The 17,678-nt window shown below is 46.1% G+C and overlaps 1 protein-coding gene across 1 annotated transcript in view; it reads right to left on the bottom strand.

The window, feature by feature from the left end:
* Positions 1-17,678, bottom strand: part of LOC142570281 (ras-specific guanine nucleotide-releasing factor 2-like) — a 391,080-nt gene that overhangs the window by 318,483 nt on the left and 54,919 nt on the right. The gene's annotated exons all lie outside the window — the stretch shown is intronic.

Raw genomic sequence — 17,678 nt, 5'->3', positions numbered from 1 at the left:
GCCTCTCATGCACATTGTCGTTTTATGTTGTCAGTTTTCCTCCTTCAAAAAAGCTTCGAAACTTGCAGTAGTGGCACTGCTTCATTATACGGCAATGGCACGTGTAAGCACATCTACCTCACTGTCTGTGTCTGAATTGCTCCTCCAAACACTCTCGCCGTCTAGTGAATACATGGGCGAGATGCCAATGTCACCCAAGTCACACTTATAACAATCTCCCCCCCCCCCCCCCCCCCCCGCACTTACCAGCATGCCAACTACCAAGCTTTAGCTTTTCAAAGTCGCTTTGTCGGGTAACTGTGAAATGTTGCTGCGGCGGATTATCGCAATGTCGAATGTTTGGAATCGGTATTCGTGAAAGCCCGCACAATATTTCAGGCTGTCAAAAAAATATTTATAATGCTGCGTCAACATGACTGCACTTGCCGACGTTCGCAGTCATCTCCGGCTACGTAGCACGCGAGGATCAAAAGTTCTGAAAGGCACGTTCGCGTTATCCCTGTCTCTTGCTTCGCTCCTCTCGTACCCACACGTCGCGAGCCTAAGAAAGGGCCACAGTTTTCCCTCGGCTTATTTCTCGGCGAGTGCAGCGAGGCGCGCTCTTCGGAGGCTCGCGACGACGTTCGGCTCCATTTCCGAAGCTCGCGGTGCGCATTTCCGGCGGCGGCAGCTTCGTTACACGGACCATTTGGCAGAGAAGCCACATGCCATTAACGCGCAGTCGCGTCTGCGCGCGCGATCCCGAACAGAGTTTCGTGGCTTCCCGCGCATTTGCCGCGAGCTGTGTATGCATCCCTTTCGTTCCTGCAGCACTTATTGTTTCCTTATCCGAGTTTTCTCTCTACCTCTGCGCATGATTGTGGGCACAACATTCACTCGCGACCACCGCAGTCACGCGCGCGCAGTTGCCTTTTCACCGAGTGCTAATATAAAAGCTAGAGCCGCTCTGTTCCGAGGCTATTGAATCCCGAGCTGCGGAGGGAGGCGGCGGGAGATGACTCTCTGGCTCCACCGGCTGCACGTGCTTCGCGCGGCTCGCCCAACGAAGGAACAACTGCTTCGCTCGAGTGGAAAACTCCGCCACCGCCGTCGCGATGACGACGGGCTCTTCGTCGGCCGCAGAAGCGAGCGCCCGCACGGCCGTCAACATTGATTGGAGTTTCGCAAAAGTTAACTCTCGTCGTCGCGCACAATCGGCGCCCGTAGGCTGTTCCACCGATGCGCCGTTCAGCCTTCACTCGCCGTGACTTCCTAGATGTATGGTTGCGGTGTCACCGCGAAGCAACGCCATGTGTGCATTTTGCGCGGCCCGCAGATCTCCACGTGCTAACCTATTCAGCGGATACACCTCGCTTCTTTTTGGTTTCCTATTAACAGTGATACCTGGTCGACTTCCTCTTCGAGGACTAAATTGACTGTGACGAGAAGTGGATGGTTCTAATGAACTGTAGCACGACACAGCCGGAGAGGGAAGTCAGACAACACTGGTTACGTTCTTTAGATCGGTATTTTTTGTTTGCCGTGACCCAAATTCGAAGCTTCGGTCATGAAGCCTGTTTCGTTCGAGAAGTTTCGTGCTGCCAGACCGTAATTGCAGAGCATCTATTCGCGCACGCATTGCGCGTTGGTTTTCCGAACATCGCATTTAGCCTGGCATCGCTGACGAATGAGAGAAGCAAAAGAATGGGTGTGACTTATTGTCCTGATTGTCCTTTGCCTTGCTGAATGTGCGCAAATCAATTATTGACCGACCCTCCGTAATATACAGCACAGTCATTAAAAAGACTGCAGCAAACATATTTGACGATAGATTTATTTGTCTAATGCTGTTCCTTCGTGCCAGAATTACTCACGTGTGTTTTTCTACGGCCTAAGTTGTGAGCTTAGGCCCAATTGCTTAGTTTTTTTTAAGTCGCACTTTCGCACAATGGCGACTCCATTACATTTCCCGCGCAGGCTCTGTAAAGACTCCTCTGAACACTGGGAAGTCAGTGTTTCTTGCACGGTATGCGCATGACGCGGCGTTCCGTCGGTAATTGCCGAAGCTTCAACAAATGGTCATTAGAGACGTTCCACCTCCCGTGTTCACCGTATCATGAAGTCACGGGCGATTGCAAGTAACCTCAAGATGGCTTTCTCTCTTTCTTTCTTTCTTTCTTTCTTTTTTCTGGAGAAAAAAAAACAATATCTGTTCAACCATCCGCATCCTCCAATTTAGATGAGCACTATCACATCTATTGGCGCGTCCACCGGCCGGAATTGTGGTTGAAACTTACTACATCGAATAAAATGAAACAAATTTGATTAAAAAGTGTGAGAACATGGGACATCTTGTATTTCCTGGTTGAAATCTCCGGTACAACAAAGAGAAGCTTCGTTTTCAAAAACGCGTTCTTTGGCATGTTCGCCGCTCTGAATAATTAGCTAGTAAATTAGACGGTTACCATTAAACACAGATGTGAAGATAGCTAACGCCGCCGTCGTGGCTTGCGAGGGCCACTAAGATTCGGCCAAGAGAACGCGAGGAGGTTTTATTTTGCATCATACATTATAACGAGTAATGTCACCGGAAGCTGTCTGCGTCACAACAGAAATCCCTGTCCCCTCCATTCGGTAGACTCATCCTCGATGTCCAGTAGGGAACCAGTCAACCCAATCTGTAATGCAATCTGTATCCGATTTCTTCCTTTTTCTTTCCAAACCAACTTGCCTTTCCTCTAACGCAGGCTACATGGACAGTGACGTATTAGCTAGTCTTTCCTTACACACTCCCAGCATCTCTGTCTCTATCTCTCTTTAAAAGGACAGAAACGCATTTATGGAGTAATAGGAAGCTGTTAAACATTGAGGAGATATTCTATTTGACATCAACAGAAAAAAAGGAGCTTCGCAGGACGGCAGAAAACTAGGTGGAGTGAGGAACTTATAAAATTTGCAGGCGCAAGCTGGAATTAGTTGGCGCAGGACAGGGCTGACCAGAGATCACAGCGAGAGGCCTTCGTTCTGCAGTGGACATAGAGATAGGCGGAGGATGATGAGGATGATAATGAAAGAGAGCAAACAAATATAGGAGTCTAGAAAAACGCTGTCACATCCACGCATTCCCTCATTAATGCCATTGAAATGTTTTGTTAATATACTATGTGACGTGCACCTTGTATGATGTTCCGTAAGCTCACCGGTGGCTGCAACGATTCTTACCTTTCGGTATACGTAGAAAGATGTCGGAGCACGTTTGCTCGTGTAGTTACCGTATGTGCAGCTTCAGCACACTTGTCTACAGAGCGCGAGAACGGTCCGTTCAAAAGTGCGTCGGTGTGTTTACGACGGCCTAAATCTAGACAAATTTCTCCGAGCATTTCTTGCAAGATGTGTTTTCCCCGATTATATATACTTTTACTTCCCGCTGTGCAGCTGGCTTTTACTGCTCCCTGTCATCACCGGCACCGCCTTACGTCAACCGCGCCTCAGTAGTCGTCGAGACACAAAAGGAAGGCATGTATTATAGCCTCGCACGGCATATCAGTCATTGCAAGGGCTGTCTTCGCTGCACAGAGGAAAGTACGACTAGCGGTCGTCTAACGCACTGCTGGATGAAACGAAGATTACCGCTCCCCAGTCACACTATTGGAAAAACCGCGGGCGTCGGGCCGCCGTCGGCTACACTCTGGCCACAATATTTACCGCTCAGCGGCATTCTGGTGCATCGCAAATGATGCCTCTCGGAGCCGTACTTTGCGGCGTGCCACTCGCCGCCGATCGAAGACTAATAAGAAGCGGCCGATTGCATCAAGTGGGCTAGCATTGCGAGGGACTATATCGCCCTATCTTGACTCCGCCAGGGATCATCACTAATTTCGGCCGCACTTATAGGTGATAGCCACTACACCAATGACTCGAGTAAGGAGCGAAGCCGGCCAGGGCGGCCGCATATCGATGGGGGCGAAATGCGAAAACAGCCGTGTGCTTAGATTTAGGTGCACCTTAAAGAACCCCAGGTAGTCCAAATTTCCGGAGTGCCCCACTACGGCGTGCCTCATAATGAGATCGTGGTTTTGGCACGTAAAACCCCATAATTTAGTTAAGTAGTTAAAGAGCGAAGCGGTCACGTGAATGCCGCTGTAGCGGAGACGGCAGCTATCTATGGTTCCGACAGCGCTGTCGTAGTGTGGCCGCACATTTAGAGGGCGGAAAAATCACGTTCCATACAACGCTGTCAGCCATTAGATAATCTCGCTGGTTACTTTAGCCTAGGCTTCCACAGTGCTGACTGTTTCACCGTTGGCGTGACAACGCTAGCTAGAGACGCCGACAGAAGGCAATTCATTCTCTCTCTCTGAAGCGCCTACCATAAAGCACTTCCGTGTGCAAAAAAAAAAATATCACCAACCCTTCCCCTACCGGATAACGGGGGTAAGCGATGCTTGTCCTGCGTGCACCTTACCTTCGTCATGGTTAAGTAACCCACAGGTAGGGGTGCCGGATTTCTTCGGCCTACCGCTCCCTCAGCTAGGCATTTTCTCGTTGCTGTCGGATTGCCTGGCCTCGGGCGGCTCGAATGGCCGGATCGGCGCACCGACGGTGAGCCCTTTCACGGTTGAGTTCTAGCCGCCTCTCGTCGAAGGCTGCCCGTTGCTCGGAGGAACACACAAGGCGTGGCGGCCCCATCCTTTTTCCGATTTTATGTCCACTACAGGACGAAGGCCTCTTCCCTGCGATCTCCAATTACCCCTGTCCTGCGCCTACCGATTCCAACTAGCACCCGCAAATTTCCTCATTTCGTTGCACCCCCTATTCTTCTACCGTCCTCTACTGCGCTTCCCTTTTCTTGGTATCCATTATGTCACCCTAATAGTCGAACGGTCATCTAATCTGCGATTTTTGTGAACTGCTTAGAGGCATTTATTACCCTTAATATCAATTAGAATGTCGTCTATACCCGTTTGCTCTCTGATCCAAACCGCTCTCTTTCTGTCTCTTAAAGTTATGTCTAGAATTCTTCGTTCCATCGCTCTTTGCCAATAGCCGAGCGGTAATGGCAAAAAGGCGTCGAATCAGAAATAACAAATATTCTTTTGTTCGGCAAAATCATGCATAGTCAGTCTGTACATGTCATATCAGACGTATAGCTATCGCGGTTTTCGTGACGTCGCCTGACAGACAGGTGAAGTGGGGGTGGTCCAAAAAAGTTTTTGACCAATCGCGGACGGCTGATTTCAGAATTGGAATAGAAAAGTTTGGAATAGTTTTACGTTATGGCGCCCCTAGAATAACGTGTAGATCATCCAAAACTCCAATTAGTATTGACCAATTTGTGACTTTCTCTCAGCTCGGAGTTACAGTCACCAGACACAGCTACTTTGCAAGTGCGAGCAAAGAAAACAAACGAAACGTCGAGAACGCAGCGCCGACTGATTGCACATGGCGTCGTATCGCCTGACGCCCGCACATTATTTAATCTTTTCAGAGCGGTCCGGTCAAAGGCGTGCACACTGTGCGTGAGCTGGCACAGCTTCCTTATTTATGCAACGCGCAAGCATATGTAAGCTGATTCCGGAATACCTTGCCACCCGTCACAGCGTGTAGGCGCGGTTGACACGAGTAGTTCGACATTGTTTATTCGCTGTAGCCTTCGGTGCACCGCCGAATTGATTGCACGCGAATCGAGTTTCGCAATTGTATGCACTCTTGTTTTGCTCTTCAGCAAATCTGAATCAGCTCTTCCCGGCAAACGTAGGTGTCATGTGCTGCACCCCCCCCCCCGCCTAATGAAGAAGAAGAAGAAGAAGAAGAGGAAGAAAGAAAGAAGGAAGTGCTCAAATGAACTGGGCGTTACACGTTGTACCATCTGACCTAGCCTTCCGTATGTTTTAAGTGTGCACGGTCTAAAAATACCTTTATGTATGTATATCCAAAATCAAGAAGGGGGCTGACAGATGGTGTAGCACATTGTGGTATAAAGGTTATAAACAAGGTTAAAGTGCCTCAGAAAGACCGGCCAACGTTTTGATAGGAGGACCTATCTTGCTCAAAGGCGGCCTCGTCATCCTCGGCACGTTAGTATTTAAGGGTTAGTAGAGTGACGTCACGTGTGGTTGTTGTCGGGTGTAGCAGGTTGCAAAGGTAGAGAATTCAAAGAGAATGAGCGCTGTCGCCTGACGTCTGTAAGCGTGGTTCCTAAGATGAGGGGACAAGAGCGAGAGAGTTGCAAGGCGGAGAGAAAATAAAAGAAAGAAAAGGAGAAAAAAGGACACCAAGAGGGGAAAAAAGACAACAAGAAAAGAAAAAAAGAAGGGCATATGGGAGGTTGTCGGGGAAGCGAGAGGTTATGGGGCATTGAGTGGTACGTTGGTGCCATATTTTTGTGGCTTTATAAGAGCCAGTCAGGCGATCAGTGCGCGAGTAACAAAAACGACCCAAAAACACATCAGTTGAAAGAATGATTTGAGTAGCATAGCAGTCATGCGTGAGGTAATTTTGAAGGAGTTAAGATGGCGACAAGGTGTCTGGGGTGAAATGCATGGGGTAGCTAGAAGGCAGCGGCATGGTCGTTCAAGGGACGTTAGCCCTACTAGCTCAACGTAGGTGTTGTCACGGCAGTATACAGAAGTGGCGATACCCTGTGTGGCTGAGGCACCTATACTTGACCTATATCTTAAAACTGTCAGTATAGAAATTATAAGCGAACCCAGGACATCTAAGTGACCTAAAAACATAACTGCGAGAGAGAGCCGTACCATTTGAAATCTTAGCTGCCGGAATTACACCGTTATTAAGGAAGCAGGTAAGGGTGGAAATATAGTTATTTGGACAGTAGAAAAATATGAGCACTAGGCTTACAGAAAACTAAACAACCCAAAATATTACCGTAAGCTAGATAACGATCCGCCATTATTCTACACACTGATAATTACCAACAGGCTGAAATTACGTTTGACTGATGAATTGATAACACCGTCAGAATACAAATTTCTTAAACCAAGCAACAAAACTCCCGGGCGCTTCTACCTCCTTCCAAAAATTTATAAAATTCCATCCACTGAACTTTACACCGCTAATATGCCAGGACGCCCTATAATATCAAACAACAACACCCCAACAGAGAGCATCTCCACATTCTTTAACCACTTCCTGGGTGACTTTCCAAAAGCACTTCCGTCATTTGTACAAGATACGCCCCACCTACTGAGAATTATAGAGGACATTAATGCCAAAGGCACGCTACCCCAAAACATAATTCTCGCAACACTAGACGTCACAGCCCTGTACACCAACATTCCAATCCCGGATGGTTTATCTTCGATAAAACAAACGCTGTCTTAACACAATGCACAACACGCTATTGAAGTCTACTTGTCTCTCCTTGAATTAGCTTTAACACATAACTACTCCGAATTTGAGGAGAGTTGCTACCTACAAATACATGGGTCAAGTATTGGTACGCCTTTTGCACCAACCTACGCGAAGATATTTATGGGGATTCTAGAAACAGATTTCCTGTCGCGCTGCACTGACAAGCCCCACACATGCCTACGATACATAGACAGCATATTCATAATATGGGGACATGGTCAAGACAGTCTAGATAAATACGTAGCATTTCTAAATTATTCTCACCCAACAATAAAACTCACATCAACACCTTCAACTTTCTGGGCGCAGCAATATACATTGACAATGGGACACTAAAGAAAACGCTCTATAGGAAACCTTTCGACAAACAACAGTACCTAGAATGTACGAGCCACCATCCCAGACATTGCAGACAAGGTAGCTTTAACAAGCCACACGACTACATTGCATTTGCGTTGAAAACCAGGACTACATAGATAGGCTCGATCACCTTAAAAAAACCCTATCTCACAGGAACCACCCAAACAGTGCCCTTCAAAAAGCCTACACCGATCCAACCAAACTTGATCAAGCCGAGGTCCTCAAGCCCCGCCCTAGGATCACAAGAACAACGCCTCTTCTTACTGCTGAATTCTCAAACGCACTCCCACACGTGAGCAACATCCTCAATAAATACTATCCAATTCTCACCAGCAATCAGAAAGCTAAGATTTTTATCAACCGGCCCAAAGTAGCCTACAGACGCAACACTAATTTTAAGGATATTCTTGCACATGTAAAACTAAGGACAAAGACGAAGTTAGGAACCGGTCCCTGTGGCAGCCCCAGGTGCTCTACATGCAAACATATTCAATCTAATACTACAATAAAAGGTACAGCGTCGAATTACTCACACAAGGTAACTTCGAGTTTCACCTGCACATCAAGCAACGTAGCCCTACTGTACAGAATGTGCCGCTTGTAGCAAACAATACATAGGTGAAACTGGACAACAAATTCATACAAGACTCAATGGTGACCACGCAAATACAAAATACAATTTACCTAAAGAAGTAGCCAGCCACATCAGTGAACATGGTCATACATTCGACAAAGCAAGGCTATATATACTACAAACAAATTTCCGTTCACCTCGCGAGAGGAAATATACGGAATCATACCTCATACACAAGTTTAATTGCCTACACCCGACGGGAATGGGAATTAATTTGGCACGTGGCAACTTATAATCTTTAAAAGCTTTAACTAAAATATGAAATTATCATATCACCGAAAGCACAAAAAACATTGTGTCACCAGTTTGCATTAATACCCCCCCCCCCCTCTTTAACCTCACCTATTCCTAAATTTCCAATTTTTCCTTGCCTACTACTCCCTTTAATATACTCTTTCATGTTTTTACGTTTATATCAACTGTACGACCCCTTTTCCCATGAGAATCTGCCCCCGCCCGCTTTTACTCATGTCACTCTTATTTGTTATTCTGGTTTCGGTTCCCCCCTTTCTTTGTTTGTTTCTAATTATATATATATATATATTTGAAGATCCCTCACCAACAGAATCCAAAGTCCTAGACGCCAGGATACCTTTTCCGGCGCCTCACCCACACAGGGCATCTACGTTGAGCTACTGGGGCTAACGTCACTTGAAAGACCATGCCGCTGCCTTCAAGCTACCCCATGCATTTCACCTCGGACTCCTTGTCGCCCAACTTCTTCAAAATTACCCGAGGCATTGCTGCTATGCTACTCAAGTCACTCTTTCTAATGATGTCTTTTTGGGTCTTTTTTGTTACTCGCGCACTGACCGCCTGACCGGCTCTTCTAAAGCCACAAATATATGCTGCCAACGACACCCCTGAATGCTCCCTAACCTCTCGCTTCCCCGACACCCTCCCATGCGCTTTTTTTTTCTTTTCTTGTTGTCCTTTTTTCCTGTCTTTGTGTCCTTTTTTCTCCTTTTCTTTCTTTTCTTCTCTCCCCGCCTTGCAACTCTCCCGCTCTTGTCCCCTCGTCTTAGGAACCACGCTTACAGACGTCAGGCGACAGCGCTCATTCTCTTTGAATTCTCTACCTTTGCAACCAGCCGCCACCGACAACAACCGCACGTGACGTCACTCTACTAATCCTTTAAAACTGCCGAAGATGACGAGGCCGCCTTCGACGAAGATAGGTCCTAATATCGAAACGTTAGCCAACCTTTCTGAGGCACCTTATCCCTGTTTGTTACCTTTCTACCACGTTATGTATATATATATAGGCACTTGAAGGTTAAGGACACGCGTACGAAAAAAATGCTTTATTTCCTACATTTTAGGAAATCGGGTATAATTTTTTTTCGTACGTGCGTCCTCAACCTATAAGTGCCTGTTCAACTACCGGATCCCTTTTGAGTAAAGCATTCAACGCTTTACTCGATCCACATCATGTGTCGTAGCTCCACGAGTCGTTTTTTAAAGGCTTAGCGAATAGCGCGATTATTGCTTTTATTGCCGGGAGGCTCGCGGCAGTGCATATCTTCAGCGGACTCTTCTTTCTCGTCGAATCCTCGAAAAATTTGCATTTAAGGCGCTTAGCCAATCGATCAGGCCCGTTTCTTTTTCGCAGCAGCAGAATAGAATAACATTGCAGAAGGGTGGGTAGGTGGGTGAGTTGGTCGTGCACTATCAGAAAAACGTAGAGCGCTATAAACACACAGGGCGCAGAAGGGGAACACACACACACACCACATGCGCTCAAAATTCGTGGGGTGTGTGTTCCTTTCCTACACCCTGTGTGCTTATAGTTTTTCAAGAATAACATTATCTCTCTGGTGGACAGGCTTCCAAGCAGTCCTCGAAATGCCGCCTAAACCTATGGGATCTTGCAGTGTCCACGAAAGCAACTCAAATGCCAGCAGAGCTCCATGTTGGGGGGCCACTTTAATGCCGCGGTTGAAAGGATTAACGTATAGCGATCACACATTCGTCAATGGCGTGGCGATGAAACCACAATTGTAATATGGCGTTACTTCATGCAGATACACGCATGGCGATGCGCAGGTTTCCCGGCCGACGAATGCCTCCTGAATTGCCTTCGTGTTCGTCACCCAGAAGGCAGTCATAATTGTTGGTGAATTCCTATCTATATATGTCCGAAATCGGAAACTAATGCGCACATACTTCGTTTATCAGGCTTATTTGCAGACCTTTCCAACAAAACACCTGTTTGGTCCATTTTACGTCATTCTCTCCGTGAACCACGACGATTGGAAGACGCGCTGGCGACGCCCTTCCCAAACCAGCGAAGTCAAGAGACGGGAATTGATTCATGGCTATGATACTCACACTCATCCCCCCCCCCCCCATTACTGCGTACAGACAGTTTCACGAGTCTATTAATTACTGGCGCGAATCCTCGAAATCCTGCCGCGATTATTATTTCGTAGTATCTCTTCTTGGATGGCCGTCCCTGAACTAAGCTTATTGTTTTTGCAGTGAAAGCCACCAACAAATCTTGCACCAGCAAACCTTGCTGAAGTTGCGTTAGATTCACTCTCAAATAATTTAGGGGCACAACCAAGGCATAACCTTTTCTTTTGGTTTGTTTGTCTGTTTGTATGTTTGTTTGTTTGTTTGTTTGTTTGTTTGCTCATTTTTGTTATTTAACTAGTCCATTACCACCCTTCCGTCGCTATAACCGCTACACAAGAGAACCGTTTTGTGTCTTTCCGTCGATGTTATTGTTCCCGGTATTATCGAATAAACAAGCCAAAAGGGAGAGAAAAAAAAGAAGAAAATTAAGGAAAGACGTGAGCATGGTTTGAGTGGTTGAGCGACGCAATAAAAATTATATGCTCACAGAATTATTTCGTCAGAGAACGTGTCGAACTGCCTTACTTCTATTGCAGCAGCAATAGCTCGTACCACGCCGTGGTCATTCTTTTGAAGGTCTGTAGTATTCGCAAAGGTATGTAGCGTCAACTGCGTCTATATATAGTACCTCATTAACCGTCTCGATACAGAGGACGTTTCGAAGCGCTTTACTAGCAGCCCACATTCCATTAGAATCGCCCTGCACTTCAAAGGAGCAATTAAGGACGCGGTGTCCGTTACGAAGTATATAGCGAGAAATGTTTTCCGCTTGCGAATTATAAATTCCCTCTCATGACCGCGAGCTTTTCGTTACGTACCACTCCCCCGCCTTCCTGCTGTCCGTTGAAGCCTTCTGAAGCGTCCTCTGTAACTTGTGATTTCTTTATTCCTTTGTAGAAAACTTTCTGCGAAGGAAAATTAGCTTTCAGTCTGCTTATTCCAGTCCCTTATTTTTCTCGGTGTTCTACTGCAGCCTCATAATAGTTCGGGTTACTTCGTTTCGCGCGAGCCCCCATTGTGCGCTCGAGAATGCAGATGCCTTTATTCTTATAGTTTAGTCCTTCTTCTTTTTTTCTTCCTACGAGTTTTAGTCGCTGGCGCGCTCCTCTAAATGACCCTCAAAAATTCATTTTCGTTGTTGCGAATGCTTCTGGCGTACCACTCCAATTGTGGTTAGGGCCGAAACAGATTGCAGCGTAGTGCGCTTCGCCAGCGCTTAGGTGTACCGCGCCCGCAGTGGCGTTGCTGCCTGCTAGGTGTGCGATTCTTTTACGCTCGAGTCATCGCCCGTCGTTCAGAGAACGACTCAGAATGTTGTGTTTCTTCGTGGAACAGGCGCTGTACTTTGGACACCTTAGCACTAAATGGCGTGCCTGCTTTATTCTATCGACGTAATGGAACGAGTGCACTGCTATTGAGTCCCATTTTTATTTTCTCGAAAGCTATAGACAGTCTCCTGGCTACACTGCAGTAACTTCTACCTCTGCTCGCTAAGTTTACTGTGCTGTGGTGTGAAGTGTACACGTACACAATGCACAGAAACAGTATGATGTGCAGCCCTCATCGTATTTGCCATACTACCACCCTCTTTCCTCTTCTCATCCCACCTCTGTTATTCCCTAAACCCCTTCCCCAGCGTGGAGTAGCAGGCTAGAGGCACTTCACTCAGGCCGACCTCTCCACCCTTCTGCCATTAAACATTATCTCTCTCTCTTCTCGGACGTTCTTTTTTCTTATTCGTTCTCTTTGTTATGGTATAGTGGCTTGCAGATGTTTAAAGTGTATTCAAGAGTGTGCCCTATATTTTCATTTTTATTTACACTCAACGATTTATGCTTCTGGCGGGAAAGTAGACTAAATAATAAGTATATGGTCAGAGAGAGAGAGAGAGAGAGAGAGGTCATAAGGGAAAGGCAGGGACGTTAACCGGGCTGAGCCCAGTAGGCTACCCTATGGTCAGGATATCTAATTTTCTATAGGTGGTGTCGAAACGTGACACCCTACATGTCACCAACATATTTTCGGTGGTTCAGGGGCCCGTAATTGCGCCTATATCAATGCCTTGGTTTGTAAATACTATAGGATCGCTCGCGGTTGGCTCGCGCCCAGCGACAGCCCTGATACCAAAATTTTATGCTGCATAGTGAATTAGGCTGGTGTCCTGTAACAATTTGTTTCGCTGGATTTTGTTTCTTTTTTTCATCGTCCACCATTCATAAGCGACTGATCCCGGTGACAACGCGGGCGGACCGCCGCTCCGTCTACTGAAGAAGAGCCGAAAACAACAGCACTGGCAAAGAATAGCTGTATTATGCCATTCCTGTTATTGTCATGCACTACAGCCCGTCATCAAGCTGCTACGAAGCGAGTGCGGACACAAATATGGCCACCGAAACATGGCGTCGCACCGCTACCTTGGAGACCTTGCAAAACCGATGCACTTGCCGTAATACGACGGAGCGTTGCCATGCACGAAAAGCTCTTGCACTGCAAATGTTCGTTAGAGAAAAGTTCAGCCAATCCTGATGCTTGGCGTATTGTTACCGAAGGTGACCGGCCAATGGCAAAGAACACTTACGAACATAAATCTTTGTGAATACAGCCCGCGGTTACAACACCGCGCAGCGCTTAGCGAAAGGCATCCCGCCGCCGGGCTGCAGCTCAATTGAAGCAGCTGCAGCATTTGTTTTTCGCCGTTTTCATTCAACGTGCCATGAGTTCGCCATGTTCCATCAGATCATGTTTTTTATAAAGTTCAATCTGTTTACTCTCAAGCATGGACGTGTCCGATAAAACATCGGCTCGAAGACAAACAGGTCACGTTTGTTCACCTGCTGCAGCAGGAGCATGTTTCAAATGTCACGTTTTCGTTGTTTCCAGCTTTCAGAGTAATCAAATAACTTGAAATTCGAAGCTCGACTCAGGTTTACAAACTCTCGTTGGACCTGTCCCTTCAATCAGCGGGTTGTAACCTTATAGCGCTTATAACCATGTTTCTGGCTTTTAATGGACAGCACCAGAAGGACGTTATTTTTTCTTAGGTGTAATTATCCTCATAACATTAAGCTTTCGCTACCCTCTGACTTCTTTACTTTAGGATGGTCATTGTACGAAATAATGTTTGCTGCGCTGGAATTAGAAGCTAGAAACTGGATCCGTTGGGTTCGTCCGAAAGGCCATGCTTTTCGTTACAACGTCATAGTCACTTTGCCTTTCTGGTTTGTGCATCATTTTCGTCTTTATTGTTCTGCTTGTGGTTGTTTTTTCACTGTTGCGCAGCTTGTAATTTTATTTCTACTTTATTGATTTCATTTTTTAATTCTTTACTGCTATTATGTTCATTGTATAGCTGGATTGTGTTAGTATGTTTATTCGTCAATGTTTTGCTATGTGTTTGGACGTTTCCTACACTGCTAAAGCCTTGTTCATGCTTCTGCACTTTTGTATTACGCGTTGTTTTGTATGTTTTTTTATTCCCTGTTTATACTATATAAAGTACTTACTCTCCAATTTATTATTATCATATGATCATATATATTTGTTTTATGCTGATAAATACTTGGTTGCTTACTCTTGCTTACCTTCTGCATAGATTGTTTTTGTTTCTTTATTTTATAAATACATGTCCGATGGCATCTCCACGTATCGGTGGCGGCTGCTTGTGCCACACGAGAGCGGTGCAACAAAACGCGCACAGACGTTGCGCATCACAAGCGAGCAGTAAGCGAACAAATCATGCCAAATCAGAGCTCTCTAAAGAACGTGGTTCTCTTATGCACCTGTTACACTGCGTTAGCCATTATTTAACTTGGCGCTACTGGTTATCGGTAGGGGAGCAATGCCTTCACTGTTGCTTACCCAACGACAACGAAAGAGGTCCCCAGTAAACGTGGTGTAAACGCAGCTTGGCGTACCTTTATTTATCTGACAAAAAAAAAGATGCGTTTATGAAGCATTCCAAGATGAAGGTGTGTGCTGCTAAATGCATGTCTCCGATGAAAGATATATTGTGCTATACGTGTTCCCAGTCTCCACTCCATGTGAACGCGCGGCGATGAATCCTCAGTTTCGTCATTAAAAAATAATTCAAAAAGAGAACGTCATCCCTATAAGTCCGTGTAAAAGCAGAAGTGTGTTTCACGGACCGAACTCGCTGTTTATTTGTTTTTACTCAATATACGCTCGCAAAGGCGATCATCAAATGCGACCGAAGCTTTCTCGGCGCCAACGTCAGTCTATCGGGCACGTCAGCGCGTATAGGATCTCCGCGTTCGCTCTCGAGCCCGCATTTTAAATTAAGAGCGACATGTTCGCCTTTGTGCATATTTTTGCGCGTATGAGTTTTCGTTACATTACCTCATACACGCGTGTTCCTTGGGGTCGTTTTCGTTCCTCCTTTAAATTTTAAAGAAAACGGCTGTTTCATGTTGTCCGCTAAAGAGATAAACAGAAAGCCCGACCACTAAATGGACGGAAGCCTCGGCTAGAAAATTTGCATCGTCAATTATTGTCTTAGTTTCTCAGCGCGGCAGAATATAGCTGCACTCCTCGTCAGTCATGTCGCTCGTAAGACATGGCAGGTCTGAATTTTCATTTCTTTTCTTACTTTCTCTTAACGGCATTGAGTGCTGAGCCGCTCTTGCCGGCGACTTTAATTAATGCGCATCGCTTTCAGCTTCTTCTTTTTTTTTTTCCTAGCTGCAGAGAAGGCACGAAGAAATGGAAAGACAGAGAGGTTAGCCAGCGCATAGACCGGCTAGCTACTCTGCGCTGAGTAAAGTGAAATAAGTGTGATAGAAGGAGAGACAAGATAAAAATAAGATGAAAACACAAAAGAAAGACTACTCATAAGCGCGAAGTAGCTAGCGCATGGCAACTATTAAACTCTGTCTTAAGGTTAACATTGAAAGTCTAGCAACGTGTTCACAGCCTTCTCTGCTGGGGAAGGTCGGGGCCCGAGCACACTTTCCTCCGACAAGGGGCCACTGTCCAGTCTATCTAGCGCCGTTTCGAGCTATTTTCTCAGCGCACTGCAGCGAGGATACTCACAAAGGAGAGGTGCAATCGGCTCTTGGCAGCCGCAGCTGTCGCATGCAGGGCTGTCGGCCATTCTGATGCGTAATGAATAGGCATATGTGAATGACATGCCGAGACACGGGATGCACATGAGTGTTTATTGAGCGTCTAATAAACCCACTGCATCCACGCCTCTGTTGGAGACCTACGCACGTCATCTATCCAAATATTAGTCTGTGCTTGTTAAAAAGATTGGGTTAATAAATCTAATAGTACTTTCTGTTTTAGGATGACCGGTTTCGCAGCGCGAAGTCACGGATTCAGTCTGCGGCCCAGGCGACAGATTTGCTTTGGGCACAGAGGGCAAAAGATACCTGCTTTCCAAGATTTTTAAGAAAGCTAAGCAGCCGCAGTAGGACAAAGCTTACCCTGAACTCCCTAACACATCACCTGCGATGTCCCCGGTGCAGTTTTTGATCATGGTCACGTTAAAATAAATCATACTCCTAACGTTTTGTACTTGATCAACTACAGGTAAATATATTGACGTATACTGAGTTTGTAGCTTATGTAGACGCTAAACCCTTCGTTGTCTCCGTGCCCTTATTTTTTCTTGTTTCTTTCTTTAGTAGCAACACTTATTTTAACGCTGTGTGGTAATCTATGCTACGCGCGTCATATGTCGCAGATTCCGCGCAGTATGCGCGGCAGATCCTTTCCAGCTTGGAAAGTAGTTAAATAACACAAAATGCAAAGTTCGATCGAAATTTATTAAAACTTCTCTGGGCCTCTCCCGTCAAGCGGTGGGATGTAACTTTATACGACTTTTCATAATTTCCCGAGTTGGCACCGCGATCTGTGGTTGGACGAACCGGCGGCTAATGCAAAGGTCGGAACACGCTCCTGGTGAAAGATAAAGCGGCTCCTTTCATCTGTCTCAACTTTTAATTGGGTTTGAGCGGACTGCGTAATTGAAATCAAGGGAAGAATGCTCGAAATGTGAAAGCACCGAAGCGTCGAAGTGCAGAGCGTATCCAGGAAACGTGGATGGCAAGTTCATTCTGGCATGCATCTTGCAAGATTTGGAGTTTGTCTAACTTGAAAACGCCAAGTTTCTGTCTTTTCGTCGAGCGCAATATTCATCTTTTTTTTTTTGCCGTTTCACGTTAGACCGCACACTCACCCGCGCACGTACATCGTCACGATAACCTTTATGGAAACTCCCACTGTATACGAGCCTCACCCGGAAGGCTCTTGAACCGAGAGCGGCCCTCATTTTCTCAGCATGTTTCTTCGTTGCGCTGCGAGGCAATTAGCGCCGGTGAAAAGAAGATTAACAGCAAAATTAAATGATAGTTCTCGCGTAAAGGGGGATCAGAGCAAGCGGACCTTTTGCTACCACAACGTACACTTCGTCTGGGTCGCGCTAAAGAGCCTCCTGCCCTTCTAAAATATATTTGGAGATTGGTAAAAGCTTTCAAGTGCATGTAATAAACTATTTTAGTTCCTTCTAGATTTTTTTATTGTTACGTGGGACACGTAGATGTCTTATAGCTAATCGAGAATTTATAGTTGAAGTTCATAACCTTGTAAATTTTACATGGGCATATCACATCATAAATGATCTATAGGTATTGTATATTTAATATCTACACTTGAAGGAAGCTCTCCGGTGTCTGCGGTTCACTTTAAACCACGGGCAGAACTTGCAATTGGTCGAAGGCATCTGACTGTTTAAGCAATCACATCCCGCAATCGACAAGGGGTACAGCATCATCTACCAGTGAATGCCGGGTCACTGCGGAATTTTGGGAAATCACAGTGCTGATGACGCTGCCCAATCGGCCCACAATTATAACACAATTATACTATAACAACACCACTGTCGAGAGCAGATGCAGCCACAAGTCTTCGCTCCCTCGCCCGCGAGCTTACGCAGACTCTGTGGAACACCAGT

Source organism: Dermacentor variabilis, chromosome 2, assembly GCF_050947875.1.
Source record: "Dermacentor variabilis isolate Ectoservices chromosome 2, ASM5094787v1, whole genome shotgun sequence".
Classification (NCBI taxonomy): Eukaryota; Metazoa; Arthropoda; class Arachnida; order Ixodida; family Ixodidae; genus Dermacentor; species Dermacentor variabilis.
This window is presented reverse-complemented; position numbering and strand designations above follow the sequence as displayed.